At 51.0% G+C, this 14,987-nt stretch overlaps 1 pseudogene; it reads right to left on the bottom strand.

Moving 5' to 3' along the window:
* Positions 1 to 750: 750 nt before the first annotated feature.
* Positions 751 to 8,450, bottom strand: LOC119299544 (annotated as a pseudogene).
* Positions 8,451 to 14,987: the final 6,537 nt, after the last annotated feature.

Raw genomic sequence — 14,987 nt, 5'->3', positions numbered from 1 at the left:
CCGCAAAACGGGTTAATCGCGTTGCGGTCTCTCTCTCTCGTAATTTTTTTTTGCTGATGGCTCGCTCTCGGACGCTACGCGATGCATGCATGGTTTCTTCCTTCAGGCGATGGTTATCTGGGCCGTATGTGTGTTACTTTGCGATCATGCCTTTCTAACCCAACAATTCTGGGGCAAGACCTCAATAACTCCACGTTCTTTATTTTAACACATAGCATTCCATATGTGTTGCCGCATATATCCTTTTTTTCAACCTCATCGACGGTGGTCTCAGTGTTCATGCAATTACAAAGCATTTGAATGTGGTCAATCGGAGGACGTCTCTCTCAGCATAAGATGACAATCTGCTTTTCTTTCCTAGTGCGAGGTTTTGCCGAGACGTGCATACATGCCAATTTTTTCCGGTAATACTCATCTCAGTTGCGAACAATGGACAAATATTGGATCAAAATTCTAGAGTGTAAATGAAAGAAACATTTAACATCCCTTTTAATTAGGCCATTCACAACATATTGAACTATGCTTGCGAAAATCAAAATCGGACTTTTGTCACTGTTTTGCATCCCTATTTTATCTATACCCTTGTTGTCACTATCAAAAGAAAGATGGGCTTAAGTCCCCATAGACCTTTCCAAAAACTATAAAGAAGAAAAGAAACACAATCCACAAATTTGAAAGAAAAAACTGAAGTGACTTGTATCACATCTTTATACTCTGTGCATACCATATTGTCCTACTCACTTAGCTACCTTAGTCATATGCCCGTCTCTCCCGGTGGTAGCTCGACGACCTTTGTTGCCGCCGTTGTGCACCAGTGTACCCATTAATGACCCCATCATGGCCGCGGAGCACAATGCCGGCATGGATTGCTGAGTCAGGGTACTTCTGTCGGTGCCTGTCTTGATGGTTCTGGCGATGGTGTTGGTGCTTCTCCTCGACCTCCACCTTCATGTCCACTACCTTGTCCTCCTCCACAATGACTGTGAACACAAATGGGCCCACAGGAAAGAAGTCTTCCATGTAGAGGACGGGCTCGAGGGCCTTGACCACCTCCCTCATGGTGGGCCTAGACTTTGGGTTCTGGCTGAGACATTTGTATGCGACCAATGCTGCCGCCTCAACGCCTTTGCATGAGTACTGACACTCGAGAGCTGGGTCCATGACTTTGTACAATCTGTCAGAGCGCTTGAGGTATGGTCTAGCCCAAGACACCAGGTTCTGCTCCCTCGGCCGCCGTGCACGGTCCACTGACCGTAGCCCAGAGAGGAGCTCCAAGAGCACTACACCAAAACTATATACATCACTCTTGGCAGTCAAGTGGCCCGTCAAGATGTATTCTGGAGCTGCATAACCATGCGTCCCCATGACACGTGTTGTCACGTGTGTCTTGTCGCCCTGGGGCCCATCCTAGGCCAACCCAAAGTCGGACAACTTGGTGTTGTAATCCTGAAATAGCAAGTGTATGAACTTTGTTAAGGAAAATAGCACGAAATGACATACAAAGATGTACGAGGTGAAGGTTCGGGTACTAACAAATGAGGTAAAAAAAAGTTCACAAATGAAAGAGACGTTTTCTAAACTACTTATTTTCTTTGCAGAAAGTCTGAAGTTACGGATGGCTTACCGAATCGAGCAAGATGTTGGAGACCTTGAAGTCGCGGTAGATCACCGGCGAGTCTGCATCGTGGAGAAAGGCAAGGCCCTTGGCCTCCCCTACAGCGATCTTCATCCTTGTCATCCACGGGAGATAGCCATTTATGCCTGAAAGGAAATAGGATGTTTTAGGTCAGTCTCCTCCTCCACGTTGACCAAGAGTTGTAATTTCAAAGACGAGGAAGTTGGTAGGATAAATAATTCTTTAATCCAAAATATCCAAATATCTACAATTCCTCTGTTTTAAAAAGAGCAAGCGTTGTTCTTTTGGAAGGCAGAGAGCAGCTCAGCTATCCTCTTGACTTGGAGAAAAGAAACTTCAGGGGGCAAGAACACCTCATCGCTAATGGATACGTGCCCAGATTTCCAAAATTAACAAATTTCTATATCTTGCTGGTCTCGAGAACCAAACGTAACACTAATCCTCAGAATGACCAATCGACGGCAGAAAGCAGTGAAGAATTCACTCTTGAAGAGGTGCTTGTTAAACAAACTAGGGTTTGGAACAATGCTCGATACCCTTGATGGGTACGGCTGTCATATATTTATAAGAGGGAATCGTACAAATACAGGATACGTTACAACACGTATATCTATTATATACTTAGTCTAACACCCTCCCTCAATTTTAACTGTGTCCTGAAACACTCAGAAGGTTAAGATTGCGTCGACATCCTTCAAAAGAAGGCAAGGGCAAGGGTTTAGTGAAAATGTCAGCAAGCTGATCCTTAGAAGGCACGAACTTGATCTGAAGTAGCTTCCGTGTAACCCGTTCCCTCACAAAATGATAGTCAACTTCGATGTGCTTCGTTCGGGCATGAAATACCGGATTGGATGAAAGATACGTAGCACCGATGTTATCACACCAAAGGACAGACGGCTGGGCTTGAGAGACCTTTAACTCTCGAAGTAATGACTGCACCCATATGATCTCAGCTGTGGCATTAGCAACAGCTTTGTACTCAGCTTCAGTACTACTCCGGGACACTGTAGCTTGTTTGCGAGCTTGCCAGGCGATCAAGTTAGGACCAAAGAACACAGCATGTCCCCCCGTGGATCGCCTATCATCGGGACTACCGGCCCAATCAGCATCAGAGAAGGCTGAGATCAAACCAGAGGGCGCAGGTTGCAGATGTAGACCATATGAACCAGTGTGTCGAACATAGCGCAAAATGCGCTTAACAGCCGTCCAATGAGGATCACGCGGTGCATGAAGGTACTGACACACACGGTTAACTGCAAATGAGATATCTGGTCGAGTAATAAGCAAGTATTGCAACCCACCAACGATGCTGCGGTACTCAGTGGCATCCTCAGAGGAGAGCAAATCTCCATCAAAAGCTGATAATTTGTCTGTGGAGGACATAGGGGTCGTAGCAGGTTTGCACTGCATCATACCCGCGCGCCGTAACAGATCCTGAGAGTACTTCTGCTGAGTGAGAGTCAAGCCACTGTCAGAATGAAGAACCTCCAGACCCAAGAAATAATGCAGTCTCCCAAGATCCTTGACAGCAAAAACAGCCCCGAGAGAAACCACGAGCCGATCTGCAGCAGTGACTGATGAACTGACAAGTATGATGTCATCAACATAGACCAGAATGTACATAGTCACCTCAGGTCGCTGAAGAATGAACAGAGACGTGTCTGCTGTAGATGGTACAAACCCATGCGCACGAAGAGCGGCGCCAAGACATGCATGCCACGCACGAGGAGCTTGCTTCAGACCATAAAGAGCCTTGTCGAGGCGACACAGATGGTGTGGCTGAGTAGGGTCAACAAAACCAGGTGGCTGACGCATATATACCTCTTCTTCCAGAACTCCATGAAGAAAGGCATTCTGGACATCAAGCTGGCGAAGCGACCACCCTCGAGTAACAGCCAGTGAAAGAAGGACACGAATAGTCGTGGGTTTAATAACAGGACTAAACGTATCTTCGTAATCAAGGCCATACCTTTGTTTAAACCCCTTAGCAACCAATCTTGCCTTGTACCTCTCAATGGATCCGTCGGCATGTTTCTTCACCTTGAACACCCATTTAGAGTCAATAACATTGACACCAGAGGGAGGTGGAACCAGGCGCCAGGTATTATTCTTTCGAAGAGCATGGATCTCCTGTTCCATAGCAGCGCGCCAGTGTGGAATGCCAAGCGCAGCCTGAAAATGTCGCGGTTCCGCCGTAGGATCAGCCTCAGCACGAGCAACACAGGCCGCAATCCATGCGACGGTACCATCCGTGCGCTGGAGAGGCTTGAAAATGCCAGTCTTGCTGCGCGTATGAGGGCGTAGTGTGACAGGCGGCGGAGGTATCGAAGAAGTCACCACAGCAGAAGAGCCAACGTCGAGGAGCGGCGCGGAAGACACACCAGAAGGCGAGTCCACGGACTCTGCCGAGGGGGAGTCCACAGGCGCTGCTGGACCTGGACTGCCTGACGAAGACAGGCCGGGCGAGGGTGGCAGCACCGCAGCAGCATCCGGGCTGGGCGAGGCTGCCGCAGCACCCGCTCCATGTGCATGAGACATGCACGGGCTGGCAGCCGGGCTAGGCGGGATAGCAGCCTCACCCGATGCATGTGCATCAGGCACACACGTACGGGCAACTGCCTCATCCAATGCATTTGCATGGGGCATGCATGTACGGGCATGTGCATCAGGCACACATGTACGGTCAGCTGCCTCACCCGATGCATTTGCATGGGGCATGCACGTACGGGCAGCCGGGCTACGGGCAGCCGGGCACGTACGGGCAGCCGGGCTACGGACAGCCGGGCTAGGCGATCCATGTGCATGGGGCATGCTAGTGCGGTCGACGTCGAGCTCGCCGTCGAGTGACCCAAACGGCATGAGGGTTGTAGTTGGTGTAGCGCCAACCACGTCATCGTGTAGAAGCTCAAGGCGAGCGCCCCGTCCAGTTCCTGCACCGTAGTTAGGCAACAACAGAGGAGAATATGCCGCATCTACAAATTGATCAGGCAAAACTGGAAAGGAGTGCAGCTCGGTAGCGGTAGTATCAGTGGATGGTGAGAGCGTGGAAAAAGGGAAAACAGTCTCATCGAACACAACATCACGAAAAATGTAAACACGATTTGTCGGAATGTGAAGACACTTGTAACCTTTGTGAAGAGGACTGTACCCGAGAAACACACACTTCTTAGATCGAAACTCAAGTTTGTGCTTATTGTACGGACGGAGATGTGGCCAACACGCACAACCAAACACTTTGAGAAAGGAGTAATCTGGAGTTTCATGAAACAACACTTCTAGAGGAGACTTCATGTGAAGAAGTCGTGTGGGACCCTGTTTATCAAAAAACAAGCAGTAACAAAAGCATCGCTCCAGAACCGAAACGGGACAGAGGCATGTGCCAGAAGTGTTAGACCAGTTTCAACTATGTGACGGTGCTTGCGCTCAGCTGCACCGTTCTGCTGATGTGTATGAGGACAAGACACATAGTGAGAGATGCCAAGCTTCTGAAAGAAGGTGTTAATATTACGGTATTCACCCCCCCCCCCCAATCAGACTGAACATGAATAACTTTGTGTTTAAGCAACCGTTCAACATGTGCTTGAAATTGCATAAAGACATGAAATACATCAGATTTGCGCTTAATAAGATAAATCCAAGTAAAGCGACTGAAAGCATCGATGAAACTGACATAATAATTGTGACCACTGACAGAAGTTTGGGCATAGCCCCATACATCTGAAAACACAAGTTCGAGAGGAGCCTTGACAACACGACTCAAAACAGAAAAAGGCAACTGATGACTCTTGCCTTGTTGACAAGCATCACACACTAGAAACTCCTTATTACTTGACTCAACAGGAAGATGATGACGATGAAGGACATGGCGCACAACGGGAGTGGCCGGATGGCCAAGGCGAGAGTGTCACTGTGAAGACGACACTCGAACACCACTGAAAACTTGAGATACTCATGGAGATACCCATGGCACGTCAAGCGCATATAAGCCGTCGCGAGCTCGACCACTAAGTAGAACGTCCCTCGTGTCCCGGTCCTTAACAAAAAAATAGAAAGGGTGAAACTCAACAAACACATTGTTGTCAAGAGTTAATTTAGGGACCGAGAGTAAACTACGTGTGACTGAAGGAACACGAAGGACATCAAGAAGACGCAAGGTTTTAGTGGTACGCGAAAGAAGAGATGACTGACCAACATGTGAGATGGGCATACCTGATCCATTGGCAGTGCGGACCTGATCATGACCGGTGTAGGGCTGGCGAGTGGTCAGCTTGTCAAGCTGGCTCGTCAAATGGTCCGTGGCGCCTGTGTCCATGTACCAGGCAGGGTGCACAAAATATGAAGGACTGAACCCAGGCTCTTGCGTAGCGAGAGCCGCTTGCTTCTCGTTGCCCTTCCCATTGTTCCCAATGCCAAGGAAATCACGTTTGAAGCGACGATGGCATCGAGACGCCAAGTGCCCCTCAATGCCGCAGAGCTGACACTCAACGCCACCACCACATGCCTCGCAGTGTAGGCGTTTGCGGCCAGACAGCGAAGGAGCTGGAGCGGGCGGACGGGGCTGGTTGCCCGTGGACGGCGACGGTTTCTGCTTGGCACCACGGGCACCCCCGCGGTGAGCAGCGTTCGCAGAAGGGCCCTCCGTGTAGACGCCGACGGAGCGGCGAGCAGCGAGCCGTTGTTCCGTGTTGAGGAGGCGCGCGTAGAGGTCGCGAGGCGGCATCGGCGTGTCACGTCCATTGACATTTTCAACAAGAGAGTCATAGTCCTCATCGAGCCCATTGAGAATGAACGAAGTAAACTCCTCATCCCGGAGAGGCTTCCCAATGAATGACAGTGTATCAGCCAAATTTTTGACCTTGTTGAAGAAGGCCATGACGGAGAGATCGTTCTTCTTGACCTCACCCAGCTGATTACGAATGGCAGAGGAACGGGCCAACGACTGGGAGGAGAAGCTGGAGTCGAGCGTGGCCCATGCATCCCTCGACGTCGCGGCAAAGATCACCATGCCGGCCACGGAGGGAGTGAGCGAGGACTGAATGGCACCCAGAATATCTTGATCCTGAGCGATCCACCGACGATGAGCAGGGTTGGACATCATGACGGAGCCACCGGCAGCCGAGGGCACCGGAACCATGGACGGAGGACACGGCAGCGTACCGTCGACATACCCCTCAAGGTAGTGACTACGCATTAGCGGCAACACCTGAGCGCGCCACAAGAGGTAGTTATCAGCAGAGAGCTTCACCGTCACCAGATGAGCGAAGTGGAACGATCCGGGTTCAGCCACCGATGCGGAGGGCAGCGAGTCATATGTCGGAGGAGCACTATATGGGATCAGTGCATCGGCCGACGGTGGCGCACGGTGGTGTTGGTGATGACCGTAGAACACCGCAGGAGGCACGCCATAGGGCTGCGCGGAAGGAACGGCGTATGACCCAGGGGCGACGTAGGGCACCATACGGCATCGAGGACGCCGCGGAGGAAGGTACATACGGCGTCGGCGACGGCGCGACGTACCGCGCGGGTAAGGCCCGCCGTACGGCACCTGAACGGGAGCGCCATATGGTCTAGAAGCCGGCGGCGCATCATTGGGCAAAGCCGGTGGAGGAATCCCACCGTATGGCAACGGGGTAGCAGCGCCGTATGGCACCGGAGCGCCGTAGTGCTGCTGCTGGGTAGAGACGCCATATTGCTGCTGGGTAGGAGCGCCGTAGGGCTGCTGTGCATCACGGGATTGCGCTGATGGATCCAGTACGGGAGATCGGGGCAGCGCCGTTTGACGCGAGCCCGATGCTGTCGGACGAGCCCAGGCGAGCGGAGTAGACGCCATGAAGGGCGATTCCACCGCCAGGGTTGAGGGAGCCGGTACGACGGCGGAGGCCGACACGGCGGCGGCGGCAGAGGAGGCGGAAGCACGGCGCGGATCGAACGCGTCGTCAGATACCATGTTAAACAAACTAGGGTTTGAAACAATGCTCGATATCCTTGATGGGTACGGCTGTCATATATTTATAAGAGAAAATCGTACAAATATAGGATACGTTACAGCACGTATATCTATTATATACTTAGTCTAACAGTGCTTCTCCAGGCTCTCGCCGCTCATGAACTCGTAGACCAGCATCCGGTGCTCGTCCTCGTAGCAGTACCCGATCAGTTTCACAAGGTTCTTGTGCCTCAGTTGCCCAAGAAAGAAAACCTCCGCCTGCAAGAGAACCCATGTAATATAAGTCAGCCATTCATCCACCAGGCTTCGAATTTGATCTGCCATGCCGGCGCGTGCATTGTCAAACTCTGTTTGGCACTCACCAGCCACTCCTTGTGGCCCTGCGTGCCGCACTCCAGGTCGAGGTACTTGACGGCGACGGGCTGCGCGGCCAGCCCGGGGCGGAGCTCGTCGTCCACGGCGCCCTTGTAGACCGGGCCGAAGCCGCCACAGCCGAGGTAGTTGGCGCGGGAGAAGCTTCCCGTCGCGGCGCGGAGCTCGGCGTAGGTGAAGGCGTACAGGTTGGACCTGGACAGCGTGATGGACAGGTCCTCCGGAGACAGCGTCCCCGACGAGCTGAGGCTCTTGAAGGACATCCTCGACGACGACCTCGGGCAGCCTTTCCCCCTCCGCCTGATCCGCCGCTTGCAGGCGTCGTAGTCGTCGTCCGCCACTCTGCTGCCGCCGACGCAGCAGGAGAATGGGTTCCAAGATTTCGCGGCCATGGCAAGAAATGATAGGTTTCGTATGTATCAATATCGAAGGATGAAGAGAGTTTCCCGCTTCCCGGGAGCTGAGAATGCAGGGGAGCTCTCAGGTGAGGGAGAAGGTCAGGACTAAGAGAAGGCGGATCGGCTTGGGTGGAGCATGGAGTGGCTAGCTGGGCCTTTATATAAGTGTGGGGGTGGCTGCCTGTGCACACCCACACAGATGGGCCCGTTGTCCGCGCCTCGACCCTGCCGTAGGACAATACAGCGGATGATGTGATGGCTGGCGAAACAGGGCAAGCGACAGACGCTGGTGGTGGTTGGTGGCGCACCCCTCCCTCCAGCCAGAGTTTCTACCGGTGAGACGGACGACGTAGGCAGCTTATGTTTCATGGAGTTGACTCAAACCTATGTTGCGGGAACGAACATAGGTGGATGCAAGTGACGGGAATGTCACACCGCGGTTTCATATACCAGATGAGCCGCGGGTTCGTTTTTATGGACCATCATCGGACGTAGTCTAGGACGATTAAACTGACCCCTACGCTCCACAGGCTCGTTAGGTTTAGTAGACGTGGTTTTCTGCTACTGTCGCCGTGGGTTTCATCGGTTGTGCTACGAGTGCCTTTAGAGCATGTCCAACCGCGCCCCTAACAAGGCTTCTTAAACGATTATTTGTACGCGAACGCCGAAAAATCGGTCCAGTAACGTTTCCAAATGTTTTTTTTTCACCGGCTCGGGCCTAAATTGACGCCGGCGGATTCAGGCCGAATCCGGCACGTTGGGGGCGCTTGGGGGCGCCGTCCGAATCGTTTTTGGCGCGAAAATCGGCGGGCCCTTCTTGGCAGCGACTCAGTTGTTCTCGTCGCTTCGTCGTCCTCATCTTCTCGGTTCTCGCGGGGAATCAATGCCAAAGCTGCTGCGCGCTGCCGCGCCGGTCAGCCTCCATTGATGCCTCACGGGCGACGCAGTGAAGGCGGAGTGACGCGCGTCCCTCGCCCGCCACGCGTACACGACGAGCCACGCACAGACCTCGCTCTTCACCGCCGATGCCACTGTTCCTCCCTCTCTTCTCGCCATCCCTCTCCTCTCCAATAGCGGAGCGCTACCCAGGCGATGGCGCGGCGGCGAACGGCTTCGGCCGTCGCCACCTTCACGAGGACGAAACCGGCTTCTCTATGAGGCTGAGTACCCGGTCCCGCCGGACATGCGGGTGCCCGGGGCGTGGAGGATAAGCGCCGGCAGGGTCCCGGTGCCACCGCCGCCCACCGAGGCGGCCAGGCGTGCGGACATCGCCCGTATCCGTTCCTCTCTGCCGCAGGCGGCGAGAGAAGGGCCGAGGTACACTCCCGACAGCGCGCTGTGTGAGCCGTACTTTCGTCGTCGCCACGCCGTGCAGCTCGAGGCCGCCAACGGCATCATGCCTTCGGGAAGCACAACGCCGACGGGCACTGCTGATGGTGGGGTGTGCCCGGCCGCACGCTGGACGCCGTCCTCGAGTACATCGAGGGCGGCAACACGCCGAGGCTGGAGTACCCCGCTACCCCACCTTCTCCCGTCGGCGTGGGAGCTCGTGGACGCTGAGACGCATGGACCCGGCATCCTCCTCCTCGGCCGGCCGCTCGTCCGGCTCTCCCCCCTCCTCCCCGTCAAGCCGGAGCCCCAGGACGCGCCGATCAGCCGGCGCACCCGCAGCTGCGGCGTCCGCATCGCCGAGTCCTCGCCCACCTCTGCCCGACTCGTCAGGCCGAAGGTGGTGTCCGGCCTCCCGGTGGAGTACGAGGCCATAGCCCGGTCCGGCTTCTCCGACGAGGCCTCCCTAAACTGGGCGCGGGACAACTACCTCCTCGACGAGATGGTCCGACAGAGCCGAGCCCTGCAGGAGATAGCCGCCCACTAGCGTGGGCGCGAGGACGAGAACGGCGTGGTGATCCTCGACAGCGACGAGGACGACGACGCCCCCGGGCCGTCCAATGCACTGCACCTCGGCGACCCTGGGCAGGGGAGCAGCAGGGACGGCGGTCGCGGAGGAGGCGACGATGACGACGACGGCGACTACACGCAGTTCTACAGGCACCTAGGCATGAAGAGCTTCAGGGCGGCGGGCGGCGAGGAACGGCGAGGGCGACGGCGGGTCTATTAGTGTTTTTTTCCTTTTTTTGTAAAATATTTGATGAACTCGCCGAAGTTTGGTTAAATTTGCGCCTTATTTGTGCAAATGTGGGGCCGAATTTTGTTTTTTTTTAAAAATGCGACGTGGGGGCGGCGACTGGGGAGTATCACGCCCCCAACACGCGGTTTATCGCCGGTTCGCCTCCAAACGGTGATTTTACGCGTCCCCTAGGAGGCCAACGATTGGAGATGCTCTTAGCCTTTGTAGTTAATCCATCCATTTCAGGAAAATCCATTCACCTTGGGAAATTCTAGTTTGGATGTGATGTTGTGCAAAGCCGTTTTGGTGGAAAGTGGAATGGAATGATCCAAGGATTGGAAGTTTCCAAATTCACAAACGAAAGCTGAAGAAGTGGAAGGACTAGTAAGAAGTTTCCAAATTCACAAACGAAAGCTGAAGAAGTGGAAGGACTAGTAAGATTCTACGGCAGAATTTTCTCATAAACACCATAGTTGTTACTACCTAAACTTTTTTTTAAAAAGAGGTGATTACCGGGTCAAAATTATTTGTTACCCCGTTTTGCCGAGTAAGCATTATGTTAGTCCAAAGCAAAAAAAAAAAAAAAACGCTTACTTTTTTTACCTCGCTTACTACTTTTGTATTCAGTACGGATTAATAAAATGTCGTTTAGTCCTAAGGGTTTGTTCTTTTGCTGGAATTTTTGAGCTTCTAGCATAAGCTGCCCATACTCAACTTATTCTAAAAGCCCAACCAAATTTGTTTTTTTACGATGGGCTTCCAAAATAACCTCAGTAGGGGATAACTTATTACATCTTATTTTAGAAGCCAACAAAAGAACTGGCCCTAAACTAAAAAAGAAAATGCTGGCTTATTTGGGTGGGAGCAGATATATTTTTGTTCTTTTTCCGATAACGGGCTTTTTATTATCTCAAAGGTAGCATCAAGCATATACAAAACATTATGAGTAACACCCGGCCTCTGCATAAGTAAGGTGCAGATATAATTGTGTAGACAGGCACAAAAATAAATTTTGTAACTTTTACACACAGGAATGACAGATTTAGTCGTTTCGGGAATAAACAACTATCTTAAGCATTGCATGATTCTGCTAGAGTAAACCACAAATGTTGCTTTGTGCGATCATAATGGTACTTCCTTTGATCCATACTACTTCTCTCTGTAGACTTTATGATTAATCATCGCATGTATTGCGGTGCAAGTTGTGCTAGTGATGATTAGGGTAGTATGTCCTCTTATTTTTATTCTTTTATGTATAAGCGGGGTAGAATAAGTAAGGTGATATACAACGGATCAGTGAGACAAACCAAGAATATCTGTTTGAAGGAAATATGAGCAAATTACTACGAGATTTAATCCGAATAAACAGAATATAAATCATGACCACAGCAGCAAAGATGAAACTAATTATGCGAACTAGCATAGCAGATGAACATATCACATCTAGGGCACATACTAGAAACATGAATTCTACCACGATCTCGAACAGGAAGGATAGAATCACATACGGTGCAGCGGGTGCAGCACCGCCAGCGTTGATGTTGTCGCCCATGTCATCGATGATGAGGTTGCCGAGGTCGGGGAAGAAGTCGTCGTTCGCGAAGTCGTCGCCGCCAGCAGTCGCACGAGTGCGCTCCCCAAAACCCTGATCGCCCCTCTCCCGTACAGGATCACGAGAGGCGGGGTTCCGGAGGCCTGCTGTCCCTTCTCGCGGTGCACGCCGGAAGGAGTGATGGAGAAGACTAGCTCGGCGGCGCAATGATCTGGAACGGTAATGAAAAACCATACGAAGCGGCGGCTAGGGTAGACGTCTGCCCTGACTATATATTGCGGGCCGGGTAGGTCGTGGGAGTAAACCCCACGTCCGAGTCGTCACGATCCAAAAAAATCGGAAACGGTTCAGTGATTAACGCGTCCGTTAATTATTAATTAATGATTCATTGATTTTCCCATGCAGCAAAAATATAGACAACTTGCATAGCTCTGTCCTCCGCTCGGCTCAATCCCGCCACCCGCGGCGCGTCGTGACGAGGCGTGGCGTGGCGAGGAGGAGGAGCGCGCGTGTAGGTCTCCTCTTCTCATGCTCATACAAGTGGTAGAAGAGCTCACCTTATAAAGAGGTGCAACTCTCTCTCAACTTCCAATGTGGGACTAAACTTTAGCCTCACTCACTCCACTCACATGTGTGCATGAATGGGCCAAGAGAATTTCAGAATTTTAGTTGGGCTTTGGGCCAAAGGCCTACTAGCAAAATTCCAACAATCCCCCACAAAGTCTCATTGGCACATCTCATCATTTAGTTTCAAACCATTGTTTTATATATCGGTGCTTAGTGGAGACTCTGAAGTTGAACTTCCACTTAGAAATTTATGCTACACTAGATCACAACTTGAATAGTGGACTATGCCTTGAACTACAAGTTTTCTGTGAAACTAGTTTCACACAAATTCTTGACCGATACTGGGCTGCCGCAAGGCTTCCCCGCGGGTGGAGCGTATACGTCATACTCCAGGGCCTTTCATGAATTTATTAGAGAACACCCAATTCTCATAGACTGCGACGTTGACAGTCAAATTCATATAGGCAGAAGATGTTCTGCAGGACAACATCTCTGCTTACCCGAATAAGCCACTTGGAACACATTAAGATAATTATCAACCTGCCATGCAGATCAGGAGAGTATTACATCTTTACGGAGTGGGATAATTAATATAGGGATACTTTCCTCCCAGCTGACCAACAGCTTGTCTCCCACTTCTACTTCATGGGATATTCGATCACATAGAGTGGGTTACCACTATGGACAACTCATGCGGTGGGTCTCAAACCCATCTCCATCGATGCATTATCTATCACATTACGTGATAGACCCTTTGTGAAGGGATCTGCCAAGTTTTTCGACGTTTGGATATAATCCAACGTAATAACTCCGGAGTTCCTCAATTTTCTGACAGATTTTAGTCTCCTCTTCACATGCCTTGAGGACTTCATATTGTCCTTAGAACTGTTTATCTTGACGATCACAGTTTGATTATCACAGTTCATCAGGATAGAGGGTATTGGTTTTTCAACCATAGGTAAGTCCATCAAGAGTTCACGAAGCCACTCTGCTTCAACAGTGGCAGTGTCTAATGCTGTGAGTTCTGCTTCCATAGTTGACCTCGTTAAGATGGTCTGCTTGCAAGACTTCCAGGAAACAGCGCCACCACCAAGTGTAAAAACATAACCACTTGTGGCCTTAATCTCATCAGCATCAGATATCCAGTTTGAGTCACTATAACCCTCCAGTACCCTTGGATACCCGGTGTAGTGAATCCCATAGCTCGCGATGCCTTTCAAATAGCGCATAACTCTCTCAAGCGCATGCCAATGATCATCTCCCGGTTTTGACACAAACCGACTCAGCTTGCTCACAGCAAAAGAGATGTCAGGCCTCGTGGCACTCGCCAAATACATAAGCGAGCCAATAATCTGAGAATACCTCAGTTGATCTCTAGCAATCCGTCGATTCTTTCGAAGCAACACACTAGCATCATATGGAGTTGGCAAAGGCGTGCAGTCGCTATACCCAAAACGACTCAAGATCTTTTCCACATAATGAGACTGAAGCAGTGTGATCCCACCATTCTCATCTCTCAACAGCTTGATGTTTAAGATAACATCAGCTACTCCTAGATCCTTCATCTCAAAACAGCGAGAAAAGAAATCCTTAACCTTCTTGATTAAATCAAGTTTGGTTCCAAAGATCAATATGTCATCGACATACAGACAAAGAATAACTCCTTCGCCCCCACCATAGCGATAGTACACACACTTGTCACCATCGTTTACTACAAAGCCGGCAGCAGTTAATGTTCTTTCGAACTTCTCATGCCACTCCTTAGGAGCTTGTTTAAGGCCATATAAAGACTTTAATAACTTGCACACCTTTCCTTCCTGACCAGGTACTACAAAACCATCTCACTGATCCATGTAAATTTCCTCCTTCAACTCTCCATTAAGGAAAGCCGTCTTAACGTCCATTTGATGAACGAGAAGACCCTGTGAGACAGCCAGTGATAGTAGCACCCGAATTGTGGTCAGTCTAGCCACGGGTGAGTAAGTATCAAAGAAGTCTTCACCTTCTTTCCGGGTATAACCCTTGGCCACAAGCCTTGCCCTGTACTTTTCAATCGTACCATCAGGTCTAAGCTTCTTCTTGAACACCCACTTACATCCTACAGGTTTGCACCCATATGGACGGTCAGTGATCTCCCAGGTACCGTTAGCTAAGATGGAATCCATCTCGCTACGTACAGCTTCCTTCCAGTAGTCAGCATCAGGAGATGCATAGGCTTCTGAAATAGTCCTGGGTGTGTCATCCACGAGGTACAAAATAAAATCATCACCAAAAGACTTTGCAGTCCTCTGTCACTTACTCCTCACAGGAGTTCCATTGTTACCCTCAACAGGATTCTCAACGTGTTCCATCGCAATGGTGGGTTCAGGAATTACAGTGAATTCCTC

Source organism: Triticum dicoccoides, chromosome 5A (assembly GCF_002162155.2).
Source record: "Triticum dicoccoides isolate Atlit2015 ecotype Zavitan chromosome 5A, WEW_v2.0, whole genome shotgun sequence".
NCBI classification, from domain to species: Eukaryota; Viridiplantae; Streptophyta; class Magnoliopsida; order Poales; family Poaceae; genus Triticum; species Triticum dicoccoides.
The sequence above is the reverse complement of the archived record's forward strand: the minus strand, read 5'-3'. Positions and strand labels throughout refer to the sequence as shown.